At 44.8% G+C, this 22,257-nt stretch overlaps 1 protein-coding gene across 2 annotated transcripts in view; it reads right to left on the bottom strand.

Annotated features, from left to right (window-relative positions):
- The window catches only part of LOC145876087 (cell adhesion molecule CEACAM6), a 222,577-nt gene that overhangs the window by 17,577 nt on the left and 182,743 nt on the right, over window positions 1–22,257 (bottom strand). Inside the window, exon 1 of one of the 2 annotated variants that reach the window (XM_082971874.1) lies at window positions 1,191–2,799. The exons of the other annotated variant lie outside the window; for it this stretch is intronic. The gene's annotated coding sequence lies outside the window, so the exon portion shown is untranslated. Of the gene's footprint in view, window positions 1–1,190; window positions 2,800–22,257 lie in introns of those variants that run through there. 2 annotated transcript variants of the gene reach the window in all.

Below are 22,257 nucleotides of genomic sequence, written 5' to 3'. Positions count from 1 at the left end.
GAAAACAGGATTCATCCGTGAAGAGCACACTTCTCCAGCGTGCCAGTGGCCATCGAAGGTGAGTATTTGCCCACTGAAGTCGATTACGATGCCAAACAGCAATCAGGTCAAAATATGCAGTTCTGTCCTTGAGCAAGGCAGTTAACACCCAACAACAACTGATCCCTGGTGCCGATGATGTCGATTAAGGCAGATCCCGCAGTGTTGCTCTGTTTCAGAGGGGTTAGGTTAACTGTAGAAGAAGTTTACAATTGGTTCATTCATCCCCTTCCTCTCCCCTGTAACTATTCCCCAGGTCGTTACTGTAAATGAGAACGTGTTCTCAGTCAACTTACCTGGTAAAATAACGGATAAATAAAATAAAGAAGACACATTTTAGTTGAATGCATTTAGTTGTGCAACTGACTGGGTATCCCCCTTTCCCTTACATGTGTGTACATTTTTATTTTACCTTTATTTAACTAGGAAAGTCAGTTAAGAGCAAATTCTTATTTTCAATGATGGCCTAGGAACAGTGGGTTAACTGCCTTGTTCAGGGGCAGAACGACAGATTTGTACCTTGTCAGCCCAGGGATTCAATCTGCAACCTTTCAGTTACGAGTCCAACACTCTAACCACTAGGCTACCTGCCGACCCATAACCACCTCAATTATTTCATACCCCTGCACATCAACTAGGTACTGGTAAATAGACATGTTATTTTTTACTCATTATTGTTATTTGTTATTCACTGTGTATTTATTCCTTGTGTCACTATTTAAAATGTTTTTACTCTGCATTGTTGGAAATGGACCCGTTAGTAAGCATTTCAATCCACCGTCACTGTGTCTCACGTAAATAATACTCCTAAACACAACCCTCCATCACTGTGTTTCATATTAATACTGTATTACTCCTAAAAGCTAAACACCCAATCCCCTCTTACTTTAGCCCATTTTCAAACACGTCTCCACAAAAATCTATTACTGTCAGAGTCCTTAAAATAGCAGGAAAAAGTATTATATATGAAACCACATGTACAATACTGTATCAGATTAATATGCAGAAATACATCTACAGAGTACATAACAGAAAAACAAAACAACATACATTCCAATAGCATCGCCATGCACATAACAGGATACAGAAGTTCATGGTTACAAACAAATTATAAAATATACATATTTTAAGATATCGTCAAGCATACTTACAGAGTGAAGGGTAGACGTGTTGTAAGTTAACTTACTGTCAGTAAACAGACACTGAGTGTGAAGTTTGAGATCTGTGGTTAACCCAACATTGAAGTAGTCTGTGTCCATAGAGTTTAATAGAGGGCGCACTTGCTTCAAAACTAAAGCCATTGAATACAAACTTTCAGTTGGTTTACCGACTGTCATTAAAGTTATGGAAGTTGAAGAAGAAGACATTAACTACTTTAAAATGGAGATAGTCCTCAATTGCTCTTCTCATTCTGTTGCAGACGACATAATGACAAATATGCATAGATGGACCCTCTAGACAAATCTATGTCAGGAACTAAGAAGCTGATGCAGAGAGGGCTTCCTTCCTCAGTCACACATACAGTGTTCGAGAGCATCAAAACTGTGATGCATCGTGGGTAAATTGTGACTGACTGACTGACTGAGTGAGTGAGTAGTTATTTATCATGCAAGGTCATTTGTAGATCTCGACTCGTCTATAAAGTCGGCTGCAATGTCAAACACTCCTACATTTACATAACATTATAGCATTTGTAGCAAAAATCTAATTCAAATCATGGGACCGATAATATGATTTGTCAGATTAACATTAGCACATCATGTTCAAATCATCTATAAGTGACTTTGTTGAGCTTCACATTGAATTTTATACATTTGGATGATTTGGACATGATTTGGACATGATAAAATGACTAAAAGAAATGTGCAAAAAATGCTAATATTGGTCGGATGACTTGAATGGGATTTGTGCCACAAATGCTAAAACATTAGCAAGTGGAAACAGTACCAGGGGAAACTAAACCAAAGCATGGATTGCTGACATAGGAGGACATGAGGATGATGAGGGTGATGTGTTGATGAGGATGATGTGTTGATGAGGATGATGTGTTGATGAGGATGATGTGTTGATGATGATGATGAGGATGATGAGGATGATGTGTTGATGATGATGATGAGGATGATGAGGATGATGTGTTGATGATGTGTTGATGAGGACGATGAGGATGATGTGTTGATGAGGATGATGTGTTGAATAGGATGATGTGTTGATGAGGGTGATGTGTTGATGAGGATGATGTGTTGATGAAGATGATGAGGGTGATGTGTTGATGAGGATGATGTGTTGATGAGGATGATGTGTTGATGAGGATGATGTGTTGATGAGGACGATGTGTTGATGAGGATGATGTGTTGATGAGGATGATGTGTTGATGAGGATGATGTGTTGATGAGGATGATGTGATGATGATGTGTTGATGAGGATGATGAGGATAATGTGATGATGAGGATGTTGTGTTGATGAGGATGATGAGGATGATGTGTTGATGAGGATGATGATGTGTTGATGAGGATGATTATGTGTTGATGAGGATGATGAGGATGATGATGTGTTGATGAGGATGATGAGGATGATGTGATGATGAGGATGATGTGTTGATGAGGACGATGTGTTGATGATGTGTTGATGAGGATGATGATGTGTTGATGAGGATGATGAGGATGATGTGTTGATGAGGATGATGTGTTGATGAGGATGATGATGTGTTGATGAGGATGATGTGTTGATGAGGATGATGTGTTGATGAGGATGATGATGTGTTGATGAGGACGATGTGTTGATGTAGGATGCAGCTAAACAGCTTGACACAATAATTTCTGAGGTAGAGCCTCTACTGATTGAAGATAGCATGTAAATGGCTGTGAGAAACCTATCTAGTAACTGGACCTCTCTGTCTTTTAGAGTCCTGTAAAAGGCTGTGAGAAACCTATCTAATAACTGGACCTCTCTGTCTTTTAGAGCCCTGTAAAAGGCTGTGAGAAACCTATCTAGTAACTGGACCTCTCTGTCTTTTAGAGCTCTGTAAAAGGCTGTGAGAAACCTATCTAGTAACTGGACCTCTCTGTTTTTTAGAGTCCTGTAAAAGGCTGTGAGAAACCTATCTAGTAACTGAACCTCTCTGTCTTTTAGAGCCCTGTAAAAGGCTGTGAGAAACCTATCTAGTAACTGGACCTCTGCCTTTTAGAGTCCTGTAAAAGGCTGTGAGAAACCTATCTAGTAACTGGACCTCTGTGTTTTAGAGTCCATAGCATCCAAAGGCATATACATCTGTCAGCTGGTGTGACCTCAACAAGAAATGTCCAAAATTCCAACGCAATTACAACGTTAAAACAGACAACCCCCAACCTCACGTATGTGGACACTGCCCTGTCTGTAAAGGTATGTGGTATCCTACACTGCCCTGTCTGTAAAGGTATGTGGTATCCTACACTGCCCTGTCTGTAAAGGTATGTGGTATCCTACACTGCCCTGTCTGTAAAGGTATGTGGTATCCTACACTGCCCTGTCTGTAAAGGTATGTGGCCTTCCCTGTAGCTCAGTTGGTAGAGCATGGTGTTTGCAACGCCAGGGTTGTGGGTTCGATTCCCACGGGGGGCCAGCACAGAAAAAAAAAGTATGAAATGTATGCATTCACTACTGTAAGTCGCTCTGGATAAAAGCGTCTGCTAAATGACTAAAAATGTAAAATGTAAAAAAAATCCTACACTGCCCTGTCTGTAAAGGTATGTGGTATCCTACACTGCCCTGTCTGTAAAGGGTCTTTGAAAAGCAGAGACACTGAAGTGGTTCAAGAAGTGGAACATGAGTGCTACCTTCAACCATTGGATGAAGATGAACATTCAGAGACATTTGTGTTTTATGACTTTGAGAGTAATCAGCAACCAGGGGTTTATCTACCAATTGTTGTTTCCACCATGACTTTCAAGGGTGAAAAGTGGTCAGCAGACGGCCTCAACTGTGCTAACATTTATAAACCCCCAGTACTAAAACACTGTGCTCTACTCTGTCTAAAACATTTATAAACCCCCAGTACTAAAACACTGTGCTCTACTCTGTCTAAAACATTTATAAAACCCCAGTACTAAAACACTGTGCTCTACTCTGTCTAAAACATTTATAAACCCCCAGTACTAAAACACTGTGCTCTACTCTGTCTAAAACATTTATAAACCCCAGTACTAAAACACTGTGCTCTACTCTGTCTAAAACATTTATAAACCCCAGTACTAAAACACTGTGCTCTACTCTGTCTAAAACATTTATAAACCCCCAGTACTAAAACACTGTGCTCTACTCTGTCTAAAACATTTATAATCCCCAGTACTAAAACACTGTGCACTACTCTGTCTAAAACATTTATAAACCCCAGTACTAAAACACTGTGCTCTACTCTGTCTAAAACATTTATAAACCCCCAGTACTAAAACACTGTGCTCTACTCTGTCTAAAACATTTATAAACCCCCAGTACTAAAACACTGTGCTCTACTCTGTCTAAAACATTTATAAAATCCTGCTACTAAAACACTGTGCTCTACTCTGTCTAAAACATTTATAAACCCCCAGTACTAAAACACTGTGCTCTACTCTGTCTAAAACATTTATAAAACCCCAGTACTAAAACACTGTGCTCTACTCTGTCTAAAACATTTATAAACCCCAGTACTAAAACACTGTGCTCTACTCTGTCTAAAACATTTATAAAACCTCGGTACTAAAACACTGTGCTCTACTCTGTCTAAAACATTTATAAACCCCAGTACTAAAACACTGTGCTCTACTCTGTCTAAAACATTTATAAAACCCCAGTACTAAAACACTGTGCTCTACTCTGTCTAAAACATTTATAAACCCCAGTACTAAAACACTGTGCTCTACTCTGTCTAAAACATTTATAAACCCCAGTACTAAAACATTGTGCTCTACTCTGTCTAAAACATTTATAAACCCCAGTACTAAAACACTGTGCTCTACTCCGTCTAAAACATTTATAAACCCCCAGTACTAAAACACTGTGCTCTACTCTGTCTAAAACATTTATAAACCCCAGTACTAAAACACTGTGCTCTACTCTGTCTAAAACATTTATAAACCCCAGTACTAAAACACTGTGCTCTACTCTGTCTAAAACATTTATAAACCCCCAGTACTAAAACACTGTGCTCTACTCTGTCTAAAACATTTATAAACCCCAGTACTAAAACACTGTGCTCTACTCTGTCTAAAACATTTATAAACCCCCAGTACTAAAACACTGTGCTCTACTCTGTCTAAAACATTTATAAAACCCCAGTACTAAAACACTGTGCTCTACTCTGTCTAAAACATTTCTAAACCCCAGTACTAAAACATTGTGCTCTACTCTGTCTAAAACATTTATAAACCCCAGTACTAAAACACTGTGCTCTACTCTGTCTAAAACATTTATAAACCCCAGTACTAAAACACTGTGCTCTACTCTGTCTAAAACATTTATAAACCCCAGTACTAAAACACTGTGCTCTACTCTGTCTAAAACATTTATAAAACCCCAGTACTAAAACACTGTGCTCTACTCTGTCTAAAACATTTATAAACCCCAGTACTAAAACACTGTGCTCTACTCTGTCTAAAACATTTATAAACCCCCAGTACTAAAACACTGTGCTCTACTCTGTCTAAAACATTTATAAAACCCCAGTACTAAAACACTGTGCTCTACTCTGTCTAAAACATTTCTAAACCCCAGTACTAAAACACTGTGCTCTACTCTGTCTAAAACATTTATAAACCCCAGTACTAAAACACTGTGCTCTACTCTGTCTAAAACATTTATAAACCCCAGTACTAAAACACTGTGCTCTACTCTGTCTAAAACATTTATAAACCCCAGTACTAAAACACTGTGCTCTACTCTGTCTAAAACATTTATAAACCCCAGTACTAAAACACTGTGCTCTACTCTGTCTAAAACATTTATAAAACCCCAGTACTAAAACACTGTGCTCTACTCTGTCTAAAACATTTATAAACCCCAGTACTAAAACACTGTGCTCTACTCTGTCTAAAACATTTATAAACCCCCAGTACTAAAACACTGTGCTCTACTCTGTCTAAAACATTTATAAAACCCCAGTATTGAAACTTTTATAGCTCCCAGTTCTAGATCCTATGATTCCTATGTTCTTTTGAACCCCCCTGATCAAATCAAATTATATTTGTGAAATGCTCCGAATTCAACAGGTATAGAAATTGCAGTGAAATGCTTACTTACAAGCCCTTAACCAACAGTGCATTTGTACGAAAAAAAGGTTTTAAGAAAGTAGAAAATAAAAAATAAAATAAGACAAATGTTAAAATAAAAAATAGAGAGCAACAAAAAATAACAGTAGCGAGGCTATATACAGGGTATTACGGTACAGAGTCAATGTGGAGGCTATATACAGGGTATTACGGTACAGAGTCAATGTGGAGGCTATATACAGGGTATTACGGTACAGAGTCAATGTGGAGGCTATATAAAGGGGGTACCGGTACAGAGTCAATGTGGAGGCTATATACAGGGTATTACGGTACAGAGTCAATCTGGAGGCTATATACAGGGTATTACGGTACAGAGTCAATGTGGAGGCTATATACAGGGTATTACGGTACAGAGTCAATGTGGAGGCTATATACAGGGTATTACGGTACAGAGTCAATGTGGAGGCTATATACAGGGTATTACGGTACAGAGTCAATGTGGAGGCTATATACAGGGTATTACGGTACAGAGTCAATGTGGAGGCTATATAGAGGGTATTACGGTACAGAGTCAATGTGGAGGCTATATACAGGGGGTACCGGTACAGAGTCAATGTGGAGGCTATATACAGGGTATTACGGTACAGAGTCAATGTGGAGGCTATATACAGGGTATTACGGTACAGAGTCAATGTGGAGGCTATATACAGGGTATTACGGTACAGAGTCAATGTGGAGGCTATATACAGGGTATTACGGTACAGAGTCAATGTGGAGGCTATATACAGGGTATTACGGTACAGAGTCAATGTGGAGGCTATATACAGGGTATTACGGTACAGAGTCAATGTGGAGGCTATATACAGGGGGTACCGGTACAGAGTCAATGTGGAGGCTATATACAGGGTATTACGGTACAGAGTCAATGTGGAGGCTATATACAGGGTATTACGGTACAGAGTCAATGTGGAGGCTATATACAGGGGGTACCGGTACAGAGTCAATGTGGAGGCTATATACAGGGGGTACCGGTACAGAGTCAATGTGGAGGCTATATACAGGGGGTACCGGTACAGAGTCAATGTGGAGGCTATATACAGGGTATTACGGTACAGAGTCAATGTGGAGGCTATATACAGGGTATTACGGTACAGAGTCAATGTGGAGGCTATATACAGGGGGTACCGGTACAGAGTCAATGTGGAGGCTATATACAGGGGGTACCGGTACAGAGTCAATGTGGAGGCTATATACAGGGGGTACTGGTACAGAGTCAATGTGGAGGCTATATACAGGGGGTACCGGTACAGAGTCAATGTGGAGGCTATATACAGGGTATTACGCTACAGAGTCAATGTGGAGGCTATATACAGGGGGTACCGGTACAGAGTCAATGTGGAGGCTATATACAGGGGGTACCGGTACAGAGTCAATGTGGAGGCTATATACAGGGGGTACCGGTACAGAGTCAATGTGGAGGCTATTTACAGGGGGTACCGGTACAGAGTCAATGTGGAGGCTATATACAGGGGGTACCGGTACAGAGTCAATGTGGAGGCTATATACAGGGGGTACCGGTACAGAGTCAATGTGGAGGCTATATACAGGGGGTACCGGTACAGAGTCAATGTGGAGGCTATATACAGGGGGTACCGGTACAGAGTCAATGTGCGGAGGCTATATACAGGGGGTACCGGTACAGAGTCAATGTGCGGAGGCTATATACAGGGGTTACCAGTACAGAGTCAATGTGGAGGCTATATACAGGGGGTACCGGTACAGAGTCAATGTGGAGGCTATATACAGGGGGTACCGGTACAGAGTCAATGTGCGGAGGCTATATACAGGGGGTACCGGTACAGAGTCAATGTGTGGAGGCTATATACAGGGGGTACCGGTACAGAGTCAATGTGCGGGGGAACTGGCTAGTCAATATTGAGGTAATATGTCCATGTAGGTAGCGGTAAAGTGACTATACATGGATAACTGGGTAGAAGAAGGTAATTGTGGTAATATGTACATGTAGGTAGAGGTAAAGTGACTGTGGATAACTGGGTAAAAGGTGTTGCCCCCAGTGTCAAAGCCCAAGGTAGTCAAGTCTTGTTATTTTTGTAGACCTAGCCTTCAACCAGTGATACATTGTTTAAGTTTCTTTCCCATGAGATTCGGCTTAGGGAAGGGGTATCGTGTGGCTACAGCTTTGTAGTGTGGAACTTTCCCAGGAAATCAGACACTCTTTTTAAAGAGTACGTCAATACCTTCTTGAGAGGCCAACAAATGGCTTCAGGATATCCTACATCAGGCACTGATCAGGAAAGCGAAGACAGATACATTCAGGACTATTATGAAAAAGAGGGCATATGTCTTGACCCTGACAGAATAGAGGTCACCAAAGCCAAAATAAACGTGTGTAAACTTCTCTTGAACAGTTTGTGGGGCGAATTTGCTCAGAGAAGTAATATATTAACATCTATCATTAAAGATCCCGAATAATTATTGGAATACATTTTTTTCAGACCAATATGAAATTTCAAATGTTTAGTTCTTGAGTCAAGACGTATCTCTGTTGTAATGGAGACGTAACAAGAAGAGGGGTCTACCAGCTTCTACCACGGCCTATGGACTATATACCCTCATGGAGCAGCTGCAGAGGAGGGGTCTACCAGCTCCTACCACGACCTATGGACTATATACCCTCATGGAGCAGCTGCAGAGGAGGGGTCTACCAGCTCCTACCACGGCCTATGGACTATATACCCTCATGGAGCAGCTGCAGAGGAGGGGTCTACCAGCTTCTACCACAGCCTATGGACTATATACCCTCATGGAGCAGCTGCAGAGGAGGGTTCTACCAGCTTCTACCACGGCCTATGGACTATACACCCTCATGGAGCAGCTGCAGAGGAGGGGTCTACCAGCTCCTACCATGACCTATGGACTATATACCCTCATGGAGCAGCTGCAGAGGAGGGTTCTACCAGCTTCTACCACGGCCTATGGACTATACACCCTCATGGAGCAGCTGCAGAGGAGGGTTCTACCAGCTTCTACCATGGTCTATGGACTATACACCCTCATGGAGCAGCTGCAGAGGAGGGGTCTACCAGCTTCTACCACGACCTATGGACTATATACCCTCATGGAGCAGCTGCAGAGGAGGGGTCTACCAGCTTCTACCACGGCCTATGGACTATATACCCTCATGGAGCAGCTGCAGAGGAGGGGTCTACCAGCTTCTACCACGGCCTATGGACTATATACCCTCATGGAGCAGCTGCAGAGGAGGGGTCTACCAGCTTCTACCACGACCTATGGACTATATACCCTCATGGAGCAGCTGCAGAGGAGGGTTCTACCAGCTTCTACCACGGCCTATGGACTATATACCCTCATGGAGCAGCTGCAGAGGAGGGGTCTACCAGCTTCTACCACGGCCTATGGACTATATACCCTCATGGAGCAGCTGGAGAGGAGGGTTCTACCAGCTTCTACCATGACCTATGGACTATACACCCTCATGGAGCAGCTGCAGAGGAGGGGTCTACCAGCTTCTACCACGGCCTATGGACTATATACCCTCATGGAGCAGCTGCAGAGGAGGGTTCTACCAGCTCCTACCACGGCCTATGGACTATATACCCTCATGGAGCAGCTGCAGAGGAGGGGTCTACCAGCTTCTACCACAGCCTATGGACTATATACCCTCATGGAGCAGCTGCAGAGGAGGGTTCTACCAGCTCCTACCACGGCCTATGGACTATATACCCTCATGGAGCAGCTGCAGAGGAGGGTTCTACCAGCTTCTACCACGGCCTATGGACTATATACCCTCATGGAGCAGCTGCAGAGGAGGGTTCTACCAGCTTCTACCACGGCCTATGGACTATACACCCTCATGGAGCAGCTGCAGAGGAGGGTTCTACCAGCTTCTACCATGGTCTATGGACTATACACCCTCATGGAGCAGCTGCAGAGGAGGGGTCTACCAGCTTCTACCACGACCTATGGACTATATACCCTCATGGAGCAGCTGCAGAGGAGGGGTCTACCAGCTTCTACCACGGCCTATGGACTATATACCCTCATGGAGCAGCTGCAGAGGAGGGGTCTACCAGCTTCTACCACGGCCTATGGACTATATACCCTCATGGAGCAGCTGCAGAGGAGGGGTCTACCAGCTTCTACCACGACCTATGGACTATATACCCTCATGGAGCAGCTGCAGAGGAGGGTTCTACCAGCTTCTACCACGGCCTATGGACTATATACCCTCATGGAGCAGCTGCAGAGGAGGGGTCTACCAGCTTCTACCACGGCCTATGGACTATATACCCTCATGGAGCAGCTGGAGAGGAGGGTTCTACCAGCTTCTACCATGACCTATGGACTATACACCCTCATGGAGCAGCTGCAGAGGAGGGGTCTACCAGCTTCTACCACGGCCTATGGACTATATACCCTCATGGAGCAGCTGCAGAGGAGGGTTCTACCAGCTCCTACCACGGCCTATGGACTATATACCCTCATGGAGCAGCTGCAGAGGAGGGGTCTACCAGCTTCTACCACAGCCTATGGACTATATACCCTCATGGAGCAGCTGCAGAGGAGGGTTCTACCAGCTCCTACCACGGCCTATGGACTATATACCCTCATGGAGCAGCTGCAGAGGAGGGTTCTACCAGCTTCTACCACGGCCTATGGACTATATACCCTCATGGAGCAGCTGCAGAGGAGGGTTCTACCAGCTTCTACCACGGCCTATGGACTATACACCCTCATGGAGCAGCTGCAGAGGAGGGTTCTACCAGCTTCTACCATGGTCTATGGACTATACACCCTCATGGAGCAGCTGCAGAGGAGGGGTCTACCAGCTTCTACCACGACCTATGGACTATATACCCTCATGGAGCAGCTGCAGAGGAGGGGTCTACCAGCTTCTACCACGGCCTATGGACTATATACCCTCATGGAGCAGCTGCAGAGGAGGGGTCTACCAGCTTCTACCACGGCCTATGGACTATATACCCTCATGGAGCAGCTGCAGAGGAGGGGTCTACCAGCTTCTACCACGACCTATGGACTATATACCCTCATGGAGCAGCTGCAGAGGAGGGTTCTACCAGCTTCTACCACGGCCTATGGACTATATACCCTCATGGAGCAGCTGCAGAGGAGGGGTCTACCAGCTTCTACCACGGCCTATGGACTATATACCCTCATGGAGCAGCTGGAGAGGAGGGTTCTACCAGCTTCTACCATGACCTATGGACTATACACCCTCATGGAGCAGCTGCAGAGGAGGGGTCTACCAGCTTCTACCACGGCCTATGGACTATATACCCTCATGGAGCAGCTGCAGAGGAGGGTTCTACCAGCTCCTACCACGGCCTATGGACTATATACCCTCATGGAGCAGCTGCAGAGGAGGGGTCTACCAGCTTCTACCACAGCCTATGGACTATATACCCTCATGGAGCAGCTGCAGAGGAGGGTTCTACCAGCTCCTACCACGGCCTATGGACTATATACCCTCATGGAGCAGCTGCAGAGGAGGGTTCTACCAGCTTCTACCACGGCCTATGGACTATATACCCTCATGGAGCAGCTGCAGAGGAGGGTTCTACCAGCTTCTACCATGACCTATGGACTATATACCCTCATGGAGCAGCTGCAGAGGAGGGTTCTTTACCATGACACAGACTCTGTGGTCTATGTAAGTGTAACCGATGTGAAATGGCTAGTTAGTTAGCGGTGGTGCGCGCTAATAGCGTTTTTAATCGGGTGACGTCACTCGCTCTGAGACCTTGAAGTAGTTCTTCCCCTTTGCTCTGCAAAGGGCCGTGGCTTTTGTGGCGCGATGGGTAACGATGCTTCGTGGTTTTATGTGAGGAAACCTGGTGATTGGACCCCCTCCTCCTCTCAGCAAGTATCTGGGTGGTTTACCATGACACAGACTCTGTGGTCTATGGAAGGAAACCTGGGGATTGGAACCCCTCTCTTACTAACTATCTGGGTGGTTTAACCAGTGAACTGGAAGATGGTGACCATATGATAGTGGTCATCCCCCCCCTCTTAGTAACTATCTGGGTGGTTTAACCAGTGAACTGGAAGATGGTGACCATATGATAGTGGTCATCCTGTGGACCCAAAAGCTATGCTTTTAGGACTAAAAACAATCACGTAGTGTTGAAAGCCAAAGGCAAAACAATGAAAATGCCCCACGTGTAAACTAGTCGAGGGTTTTATAAACGACCGGAATAGTGAATTAGAAATGTTGACCTCCTACAAAGAGATTCCATCTACATAATGCCCCACTTACTAAAAGATTCCAGGCAGTCTATGATAAGAGATTGTTAGGGATACAAAGGGGTTCCATCTACGTAATGCCCCACTTACTAAAAGATTCCAGGAAGTCTATGATAAGAGATTGTTAGGGATACAAAGGGGTTCCATCTACATAATGCCCCACTTACTAAAAGATTCCAGGTAGTCTATGATAAGAGATTGTTGGGGATACAAAGGGGTTCCATCTACGTAATGCCCCACTTACTAAAAGATTCCAGGTAGTCTATGATAAGAGATTGTTGGGGATACAAAGGGGTTCCATCTACGTAATGCCCCACTTACTAAAAGATTCCAGGTAGTACATTTACATTACATTTACATTTAAGTCATTTAGCAGACGCTTTTATCCAGAGCGACTTACAAATTGGTGGATTCACCTTATGATATCCAGTGGAACAACCACTTTACAATAGTGCATCTAAATCTTTTAAGGGGGGGGGGGGGGGTTAGAAGGATTACTTTATCCTATCCTAGGTATTCCTTAACCTGTTAGGGCAAGGGGGCAGTATTTACACCGCCGGATAAAAAACGTACCCGATTTAATCTGGTTACCACTCCTACCCAGTAACTAGAATATGCATATACTTATTACATATGGATAGAAAACATCCTAAAGTTTCTAAAACTGTTTGAATGGTGTCTGTGAGTATAACAGAACTCATTTGGCAGGCCAAAACGTGAGAAGATTCTGTACAGGAAGTACCCTGTCTGACCATTTCTTGCTATTCTTTGTCATCTCTATTCATTACAAGGATCTCTGCTGTTACGTGACACTTCCCACGGCTCCAATGGGCTCTCAGAGCCTGGGAAAAACCTGAATGATGTAATTCAAAGCCCTGGCTGAAACACACGAGCGCTTTTGCTAAGTGGTCTATCAGAGGACAAAGGGCTTAGGCTCGTGCACTGGCCGCCCCCGTCTTTCTGTTTTTCCCTCTATTTAGCGAAACACAGATTCCCGGTCGGAATATTATCGCTTTTTTACGAGAAAAATTGCATAAAAATTGATTTTAAACAGCGGTTGACATGCTTCGAAGTACGGTAATGAAATATTTAGAAATCTTTTGTCACGAAATGCGCCATGCGCGCGACCGTTATTTACCATTGGGATAGTGTCTAGAACGCACGAACAAAACGCCGCTGATGGAACATAACTATGGATTATTTTGGACCAAACCTACATTTGTTATTGAAGTACAAGTCCTGGGAGTGCATTCTGACGAAGAACAGGAAAGGTAATCAAACTTTTATAATAGTAAACCGGAGTTTGGTCAGCGCTAAACTTGGTGGGTGTCTAAATGGCTAGCCCTGTGATGCCGGGCTATCTACTGAGAATTTAGCAAAATGTGCTTTCACTGAAAAGCTATTTTAAAATCGGACATATCGAGTGCATAGAGGAGTTCTGTATCTATAATTCTTAAAATAATTGTTATGCTTTTTGTGAACGTTTATCGTGAGTAATTTAGTAAATTGTTAGTAAATTAATCGGAAGTTTGCGGGGGGTATGCTAGTTCTGAACGTCACATGCTAATGTAAAAAGCTGGTTTTTCATATAAATATGAACTTGATTGAACAAAACATGCATGTATTGTATAACATAATGTCCTAGGTGTGTCATCTGATGAAGATCATCAAAGGTTAGTGCTGCATTTAGCTGTCTTCTGGGTTTTTGTGACATTATATGCTAGCTTGAAAAATGGGTGTCTGATTATTTCTGGCTGGGTACTCTGCTGACATAATCTAATGTTTTGCTTTCGTTGTAAAGCCTTTTTGAAATCGGACAGTGTGGTTAGATTAACGAGAGTCTTGTCTTTAAATAGCTGTAAAATAGTCATATGTTTGAGAAATTGAAGTAATAGCATTTCTAAGGGATTTGAAAATTGCGCCACAGGATTCAACTGGCTGTTGAGTGGGTGGGACGCAAGCGTGATGAGAGGTTAAAGAGGTGGGGTTTCAGGTGTCTCCGGAAGGTTCCCCTCACAGCTCCGCAGGCAAGCACCATGGTCTTGTAGCGGATGCGAGCTTCAACAGGAAGCCAGTGGAGAGAGCGGAGGAGCGGGGTGACGTGAGAAAACTTGGGAAGGTTGAACACCAGACGGGCTGCAGCGTTCTGGATGAGTTGTAGGGGTTTAATGGCACAGGCAGGGAGCCCAGCCAACAGCGAGTTGCAGTAATCCAGACGGGAGATGACAAGTGGCTGGATTAGGACCTGCGCCGCTTCCTGTGTGAGGCAGGGTCGTTCTCTGTGAATGTTGTAGAGCATGAACCTACAGGATCGGGTCACCGCCTTGATGTTAGTGGAGAACGACAGGGTGTTGTCCAGGGTCACGGCAAGGTTCTTAGCACTCTGGGAGGAGGACACAATGGAGTTGTCAACCGTGATGGCGAGATCATGGAATGGGCAGTCCTTCCCCGGGAGGAAGAGCAGCTCCGTCTTGCCGAGGTTCAGCTTGAGGTGGTGATCCGTCATCAACACTGATATGTCTGCCAGACATGCAGAGATGCGATTCGCCACCTGGTTATCAGAAGGGGGAAAGGAGAAGATTAATTGTGTGTCGTCTGCATAGCAATGATAGGAGAGACCATGTGAGGATATGACAGAGCCAAGTGACTTGGTGTATAGCGAGAATAGGAGAGGGCCTAGAACAGAGCCCTGGGGGACACCAGTGGTGAGAGCACGTGGTGCGGAGACAGATTCTCGCCACGCCACCTGGTAGGAGCGACCTGTCAGGTAGGACGCAATCCAAGCGAGGGCCGCGCCGGAGATGCCCAACTCGGAGAGGGTGGAGAGGAGGATCTGATGGTTCACAGTATCAAAGGCAGCAGATAGGTCTAGGAGGATGAGAGCAGAGGAGAGAGAGTTAGCTTTAGCAGTGCGGAGAGCCTCCGTGACACAGAGAAGAGCAGTCTCACTTGAATGACCAGCCTTGAAACCTGACTGATTTGGATCGAGAAGGTCATTCTGAGAGAGATAGCAGGAGAGCTGGCCAAGGACGGCACGTTCAAGAGTTTTGGAGAGAAAAGAAAGAATGGATACTGGTCTGTAGTTGTTGACTTCGGAGGGATCGAGTGTAGGTTTTTTCAGAAGGGGTGCAACTCTCGCTCTCTTGAAGACGGAAGGGACGTAGCCAGCGGTCAAGGATGAGTTGATGAGCGAGGTGAGGTAAGGGAGAAGGTCTCCGGAAATGGTCTGGAGAAGAGAGGAGGGGATAGGGTCAAGCGGGCAGGTTGTTGGGCGGCCGGCCGTCACAAGATACGAGATTTAATCTGGAGAGATAGGGGAGAAAGAGGTCAAAGCACAGGGTAGGGCAGTGTGAGCAGGACCAGCGGTGTCGTTTGACTTAGCAAACGAGGATCGGATGTCATCAACCTTCTTTTCAAAATGGTTGACGAAGTCATCCGCAGAGAGGGAGGAGGGGGGGGGAGGGGGAGGAGGATTCAGGAGGGAGGAGAAGGTGGCAAAGAGCTTCCTAGGGTTAGAGGCAGATGCTTGGAATTTAGAGTGGTAGAAAGTGGCTTTAGCAGCAGAGACAGAAGAGGAAAATGTAGAGAGGAGGGAGTGACAGGACGCCAGGTCCGCAGGGAGGCGAGTTTTCCTCCATTTCCGCTCGGCTGCCCGGAGCCCTGTTCTGTGAGCTCGCAATGAGTCGTCGAGCCACGGAGCAGGAGGGGAGGACCGAGCCGGCAAGGAGGATAGGGGACATAGAGAATCAAAGGATGCAGAAAGGGAGGAGAGGAGGGTTGAGGAGGCAGAATCAGGGGATAGGTTGGAGAAGGTTTGAGCAGAGGGAAGAGATGATAGGATGGAAGAGGAGAGAGTAGCGGGAGAGAGAGAGCGAAGGTTGGGACGGCGCAATACCATCCGAGTAGGGGCAGAGTGAGAAGTGTTGGATGAGAGCGAGAGGGAAAAGGATACAAGGTAGTGGTCGGAGACTTGGAGGGGAGTTGCAATGAGATTAGTGGACGAACAGCATCTAGTAAAGATGAGGTCAAGTGCATTGCCTGTCTTGTGAGTAGGGGGGAAGGTGAGAGGGTGAGGTCAAAAGAGGAGAGGAGTGGAAAGAAGGAGGCAGAGAGGAATGAGTCAAAGTTAGACGTGGGGAGGTGAAAGTCACCCAGAACTGTGAGAGGTGAGCCATGCTCAGGAAAGGAACTTATCAAGACGTCAAGCTCATTGATGAACTCTCCTAGGGAACCTGGAGGGCGATAAATGATAAGGATGTTAAGCTTGAAAGGGCTGGTAACTGTGACAGCATGGAATTCAAATGAGGAGATAGACAGATGGGTCAGGGGAGAAAGACAGAATGTCCACTTGGGAGAGATGAGGATTCCAGTGCCACCACCCCGCTGGCCAGATGCTCTCGGGGTATGCGAGAACACGTGGGCAGACGAGGAGAGAGCAGTAGGAGTAGCAGTGTTATCTGTGGTAATCCATGTTTCCGTCAGTGCCAAGAAGTCGAGGTGCTGGAGAGTAGCATAGGCTGAGATGAACTCTGCCTTGTTGGCCTCAGACCGGCAGTTCCAGAGGCTGCCGGAGACCTGGAACTCCACGTGGGTCGTGCGCGCTGGGACCACCAGGTTAGAGTGGCAGCGGCCACGCGGTGTGAAGCGTTTGTGTGGCCTGTGCAGAGGGGAGAGAACAGGGATAGACAGACACATAGTTGACAGGCTACAGAAGAGGCTACGCTAATGCAAAGGAGATTGGAATGACAAGTGGACTACACTTCTCGAATGTTCAGAAAGTTAAGCTTACGTTGCAAAAATGTTATTGACTAAAATGACGAAGATGATACAGTACTGCTGGCTGGTGGAGTAGGCTAGCTAGCAGTGGCTGCGTTGTTGACTTTGTTTGAACGTGTAGCTGGCTAGGTAACCTATTTTCGTCGCGGGGGACGAAAATAGCTGGCTAGCTAACCTCGATAATTACTCCAAACTACACAATTATCAAACTATGACAAAGTCAACTAACACTGCACTAGTCAAATCGTTCGATTGTAATGTATTAGTTTCTACAGTGCTGCTAGTCAGTAAAGGTTGGCTAGCTAGCAGTGGGTTTGATGATGACTAGGTGTTTTGACTAAGTCTGGAGTCTGGATAACTGCGTCGCGTCGCGGCACGGCTGGCTAGCTAACCTCGATAATTACTCTAAACTACACAATTATCTTAGATACAAAGACAGCAAAGACAGCTATGTAGCTAGCTAGCACTACACTAATCAAGTCGTTCCGTTGTAATGTAATAGTTTCTACAGTGCTGCTAGTCGGTAGAAGTTGGCTAGTTGGCTAGCTAGCAGTGTTGACTAAGTTAGGAGGACGAAAACAGCTGGCTGGCTAGCTAACCTCGATAATTACTCTAAACTACACAATTATCTTTGATACAAAGACGGCTATGTAGCTAGCTAAGAAAAAATTGCTCAGATCAAACAAATCAAACCGTTGTAATGTAATGAAATGTAATATTACCTGTGGAGCGAAGCGAAGTGCGACTACCTTCTCCATGACAAGTGATTACTTTTACCTGACAGGACCACCTTACCCTTTGGTTACTGACTTTATGGTACAAGCCCCTGTGTGTCTTAACTCTTAAGATATAATGGCTGCTGTAGAAGGTTTTGATCCCAGGTTGCAACTACCATTTTCGGCCTTAATCGCAGGCCAATACAATAGCAGTAAAACTTGTTTTGTAAAAAAGTATTTTAGAGAATTCTGAACATGTATTATCTCAGAAACCTGACAATATTGTGTGGTGTTATTCATGTTATCAACCCTTGTATGATGAGTTGTTGAAGAAAATACAAATTTAGTTTGTTGACAGAATACCAGCATCCCTGTCTGATGATGAACTTTTACCTCCTCATAAAAACAATGTTGGTTTTGGATGGTGTGCTTTTTGTGAACATTCTAAAATAGCTTGAGTTTTTACTCAATATACTGATCATCGAAACTTGTCAGTGCTTTACTTGGTACAAAATGTGTTTCACCAAGGTAAAAATAGCCGTACCATTAGTTTGAAAGTCAATTACTTGGTTTTGTTCAAAAACCCTAGAGACAAACTACAAATAAACATTCTAGCTCAGCTGATGTACCCTGGAAGGAAATCCTACTTCATGGATAGCTATGAGGACGCCACCAAATCGTGGATTTAAAAGCAAATACTCCAGAACACCTGAGGCTCCGAACAGGCCTGTTCCCGTGGGAGTGGCCGACGGTGTACATTCCTAAAAAGTAAACAATATGTCTCCGCGTTTAAAAAGAAACCTGCCCCTCTTGAGATCCCTAGTTGGGGCTAGCCATAAAGAACGGAAGGCCATCTTGGATCATTGTTCTTCAGATCTCATATTATCCCTATGTGAGATTGCTTTGAATCTTCTCAAAGGGTGCATTCCACTCACCCTGACCCAATTAAAAAAATTAAAGAGACAAAAGGCAGCGATCAAACTCTTTGCCAGTAAAAGTGCAAGTCTTCAAAGGAAAAGACATACCATACAACAGTCTGGGGGTTTCTTCTACCTTTACTCAGTATAGCCGTGTCCTTCATCACCAGCCTCATTGCTGCCAGGCGTGGGGGTTATCTTCCTTTACTCAGTATAGCCGTGTCCTTCATCACCAGCCTTATTGCTGCTAGACGTGGGGGTTATCTTCCTTTACTCAGTATAGCCGTGTCCTTCATCACCAGCCTTATTGCTGCTAGACGTGGGGGTTATCTTCCTTTACTCAGTATAGCCGTGTCCTTCATCACCAGCCTTATTGCTGCCAGACGTGGGGGTTATCTTCTACCTTTACTCAGTATAGCCGTGTCCTTCATCACCAGCCTCATTGCTGCTAGACGTGGGGGTTGAACACAGAATGTGATGGCCAATAAAATGTACTTAGTGCCTCATCAAAAGTTGGATAGACTTAAACAACAATTACAGGGTCCTGAAAATATCAGACAAACAGCGGAAAATGATTTGGATATGGCCATAAAGGATATTTTGAACAGAAAAGGATGAATCCCTATGATAAGGTCCAAAAATACACAAACCTCTTTGCAAAGGTATTTGACCTTGGTAAAACAAGGTGAGAGAGAGACCAACCATTTATCGCTTTCCCTATGGGAAACCTTAAAGGATGACGCGCATAGAGAGAGCCATGCCCCTGTAATGCCTGGACTGGTGATCTTACCAGTTGAAGATCAAATACATGTTGAAGATAATGTCTGCATGACTTGTTGACACATGTTCCAGCATGTAACAGGAAAAATGTTAGATACATTATGAACAAGATAAAAGATTCAAAGGCGGCCGCTACTTGGAATGACAAAGGAGAGTTTATCTTTCAGGGGGATGTTGTCAGGGGTTCACATATGATGGACTTGCTTAAAAGTATCTCTGCATCCCACCAGACTGCTGATGATAGTAGACCTCCTGGGTGGCTTCAGTTTCTTAAAGCCCTGTCAGTCCTCAACATTCCCCTCTCAGGTGTACCAAACTATAAGCTTCACCAACAGATTCAAACTTTAAAACAAAACCCTTCAAAGAGCTACAGCACTCCTAAAGATGTTCTTGCAACCCCTCCCCCTTTTGAAAGGGTTAGTAATAACTCATTTATGGACGAGTCCTCACCCTTGACCTTTTCCTAATCCTGATCTCTCAGGGTGGTTAGACTTTTGAATGACTTCTGAATGACTTTTGATTCAATTCAATGAATTGTATTTAAAAAAAATAATACAATTTAACATTTGTGAAATTCTTTAAACATTTCACGTGAGCATACGCCTTGATTACAGGGTCTTAACCCTCAGCTCCATCTGTCTTCCTTTAACCCTCGTCTCCATCTGTCGTCCTTTAACCCTCGTCTCCATCTGTCATCCTTTAACCCTCGTCTCCATCTGTCTTCCTTTAACCCTCGTCTCCATCTGTCGTCCTTTAACCCTCGTCTCCATCTGTCATCCTTTAACCCTCGTCTCCATCTGTCGTCCTTTAACCCTCGTCTCCATCTGTCATCCTTTAACCCTCGTCTCCATCTGTCGTCCTTTAACCCTCGTCTCCATCTGTCGTCCTTTAACCCTCGTCTCCATCTGTCATCCTTTAACCCTCGTCTCCATCTGTCGTCCTTTAACCCTCGTCTCCATCTGTCGTCCTTTAACCCTCGTCTCCATCTGTCTTCCTTTAACCCTCGTCTCCATCTGTCGTCCTTTAACCCTCGTCTCCATCTGTCGTCCTTTAACCCTCGTCTCCATCTGTCGTCCTTTAACCCTCGTCTCCATCTGTCGTCCTTTAACCCTCGTCTCCATCTGTCGTCCTTTAACCCTCGTCTCCATCTGTAGTCCTTTAACCCTCGTCTCCATCTGTCGTCCTTTAACCCTCGCCTCCATCTATCATCCTTTAACCCCCGTCCTTTAACCCTCGTCTCCATCTGTAGTCCTTTAACCCTCGTCTCCATCTGTCGTCCTTTAACCCTCGCCTCCATCTATCATCCTTTAACCCCCGTCCTTTAACCCTCGTCTCCATCTGTAGTCCTTTAACCCTCGTCTCCATCTGTCATCCTTTAACCCTCGCCTCCATCTATCATCCTTTAACCCCCGTCCTTTAACCCTCGTCTCCATCTGTCGTCCTTTAACCCTCGTCTCCATCTGTTGACTTTAACCCTCGTCTCCATCTGTCATCCTTTAACCCCCGTCTCCATCTGTTGTCCTTTATCCCTCGTCTCCATCTGTCGTCCTTTAACCCTCGTCTCCATCTGTCGTCCTTTAACCCTCGTCTCCATCTGTCGTCCTTTAACCCTCGTCTCCATCTGTCGTCCTTTAACCCTCGTCTCCATCTGTCGTCCTTTAACCCCGTCCTTTAACCCTCGTCTCCATCTGTCGTCCTTTAACCCTCGTCTCCATCTGTCGTCCTTTAACCCTCGTCTCCATCTGTCGTCCTTTAACCCTCGTCTCCATCTGTCGTCCTTTAACCCTCGTCTCCATCTGTCGTCCTTTAACCCTCGTCTCCATCTGTCGTCCTTTAACCCTCGTCTCCATCTGTGGTCCTTTAACCCCCGTCTCCATCTGTGGTCCTTTAACCCCCGTCTCCATCTGTCGTCCTTTAAGCCTATCCTATGACACCTACAGTATTCACCTCTAACACAGACCTTGTTTTTTTCCTAGTGCTCTTTAGAAACCTGAATAGCAACTACATCCAAGCAATAATGTGTTCTGCTGGACAAAACCTTTTGTTATCTGTTTATTTCATTACATCATCAACATTCCTAGTGGTCTAGGGAAAGTAATAATACTTTTATTCAGTTCTAACTGCAAATTCTAATAGACAGTGGTCTGATGTTCGAGGCTCACAAACAAAGTGAGAGAGGACCCACTCAAGGCTGACTTCACTATCAATCTGAAGCATGACGTAAGCTTCATATCCAAACGCCTTATAGCTATGAGTTTGATGCTTCTAATGGAATTGTGTATAAAGAGTCATTTCAATTATTTGTTTTTAACGTTTTGAAATATCTGCTACTGTCATGACGGTATGGAGAAAAGCAGATGTTTTTATTTCATTTGTGTCTCTGACACTGCACTTTCTTCAACTTGTACTTCTCTGCTGTCCCCTGTCCTTTCCTGCTCTTGTTGACCAGTGAGCCTACAGTATACGCTAACCTCGCCTTAAGCGTAGTAGGTGCAAATAAAG

This window comes from Salmo salar, unplaced genomic scaffold, assembly GCF_965601325.2.
Source record: "Salmo salar unplaced genomic scaffold, fSalSal1 ptg000432l, whole genome shotgun sequence".
NCBI lineage: Eukaryota > Metazoa > Chordata > Actinopteri > Salmoniformes > Salmonidae > Salmo > Salmo salar.
This window is presented reverse-complemented; position numbering and strand designations above follow the sequence as displayed.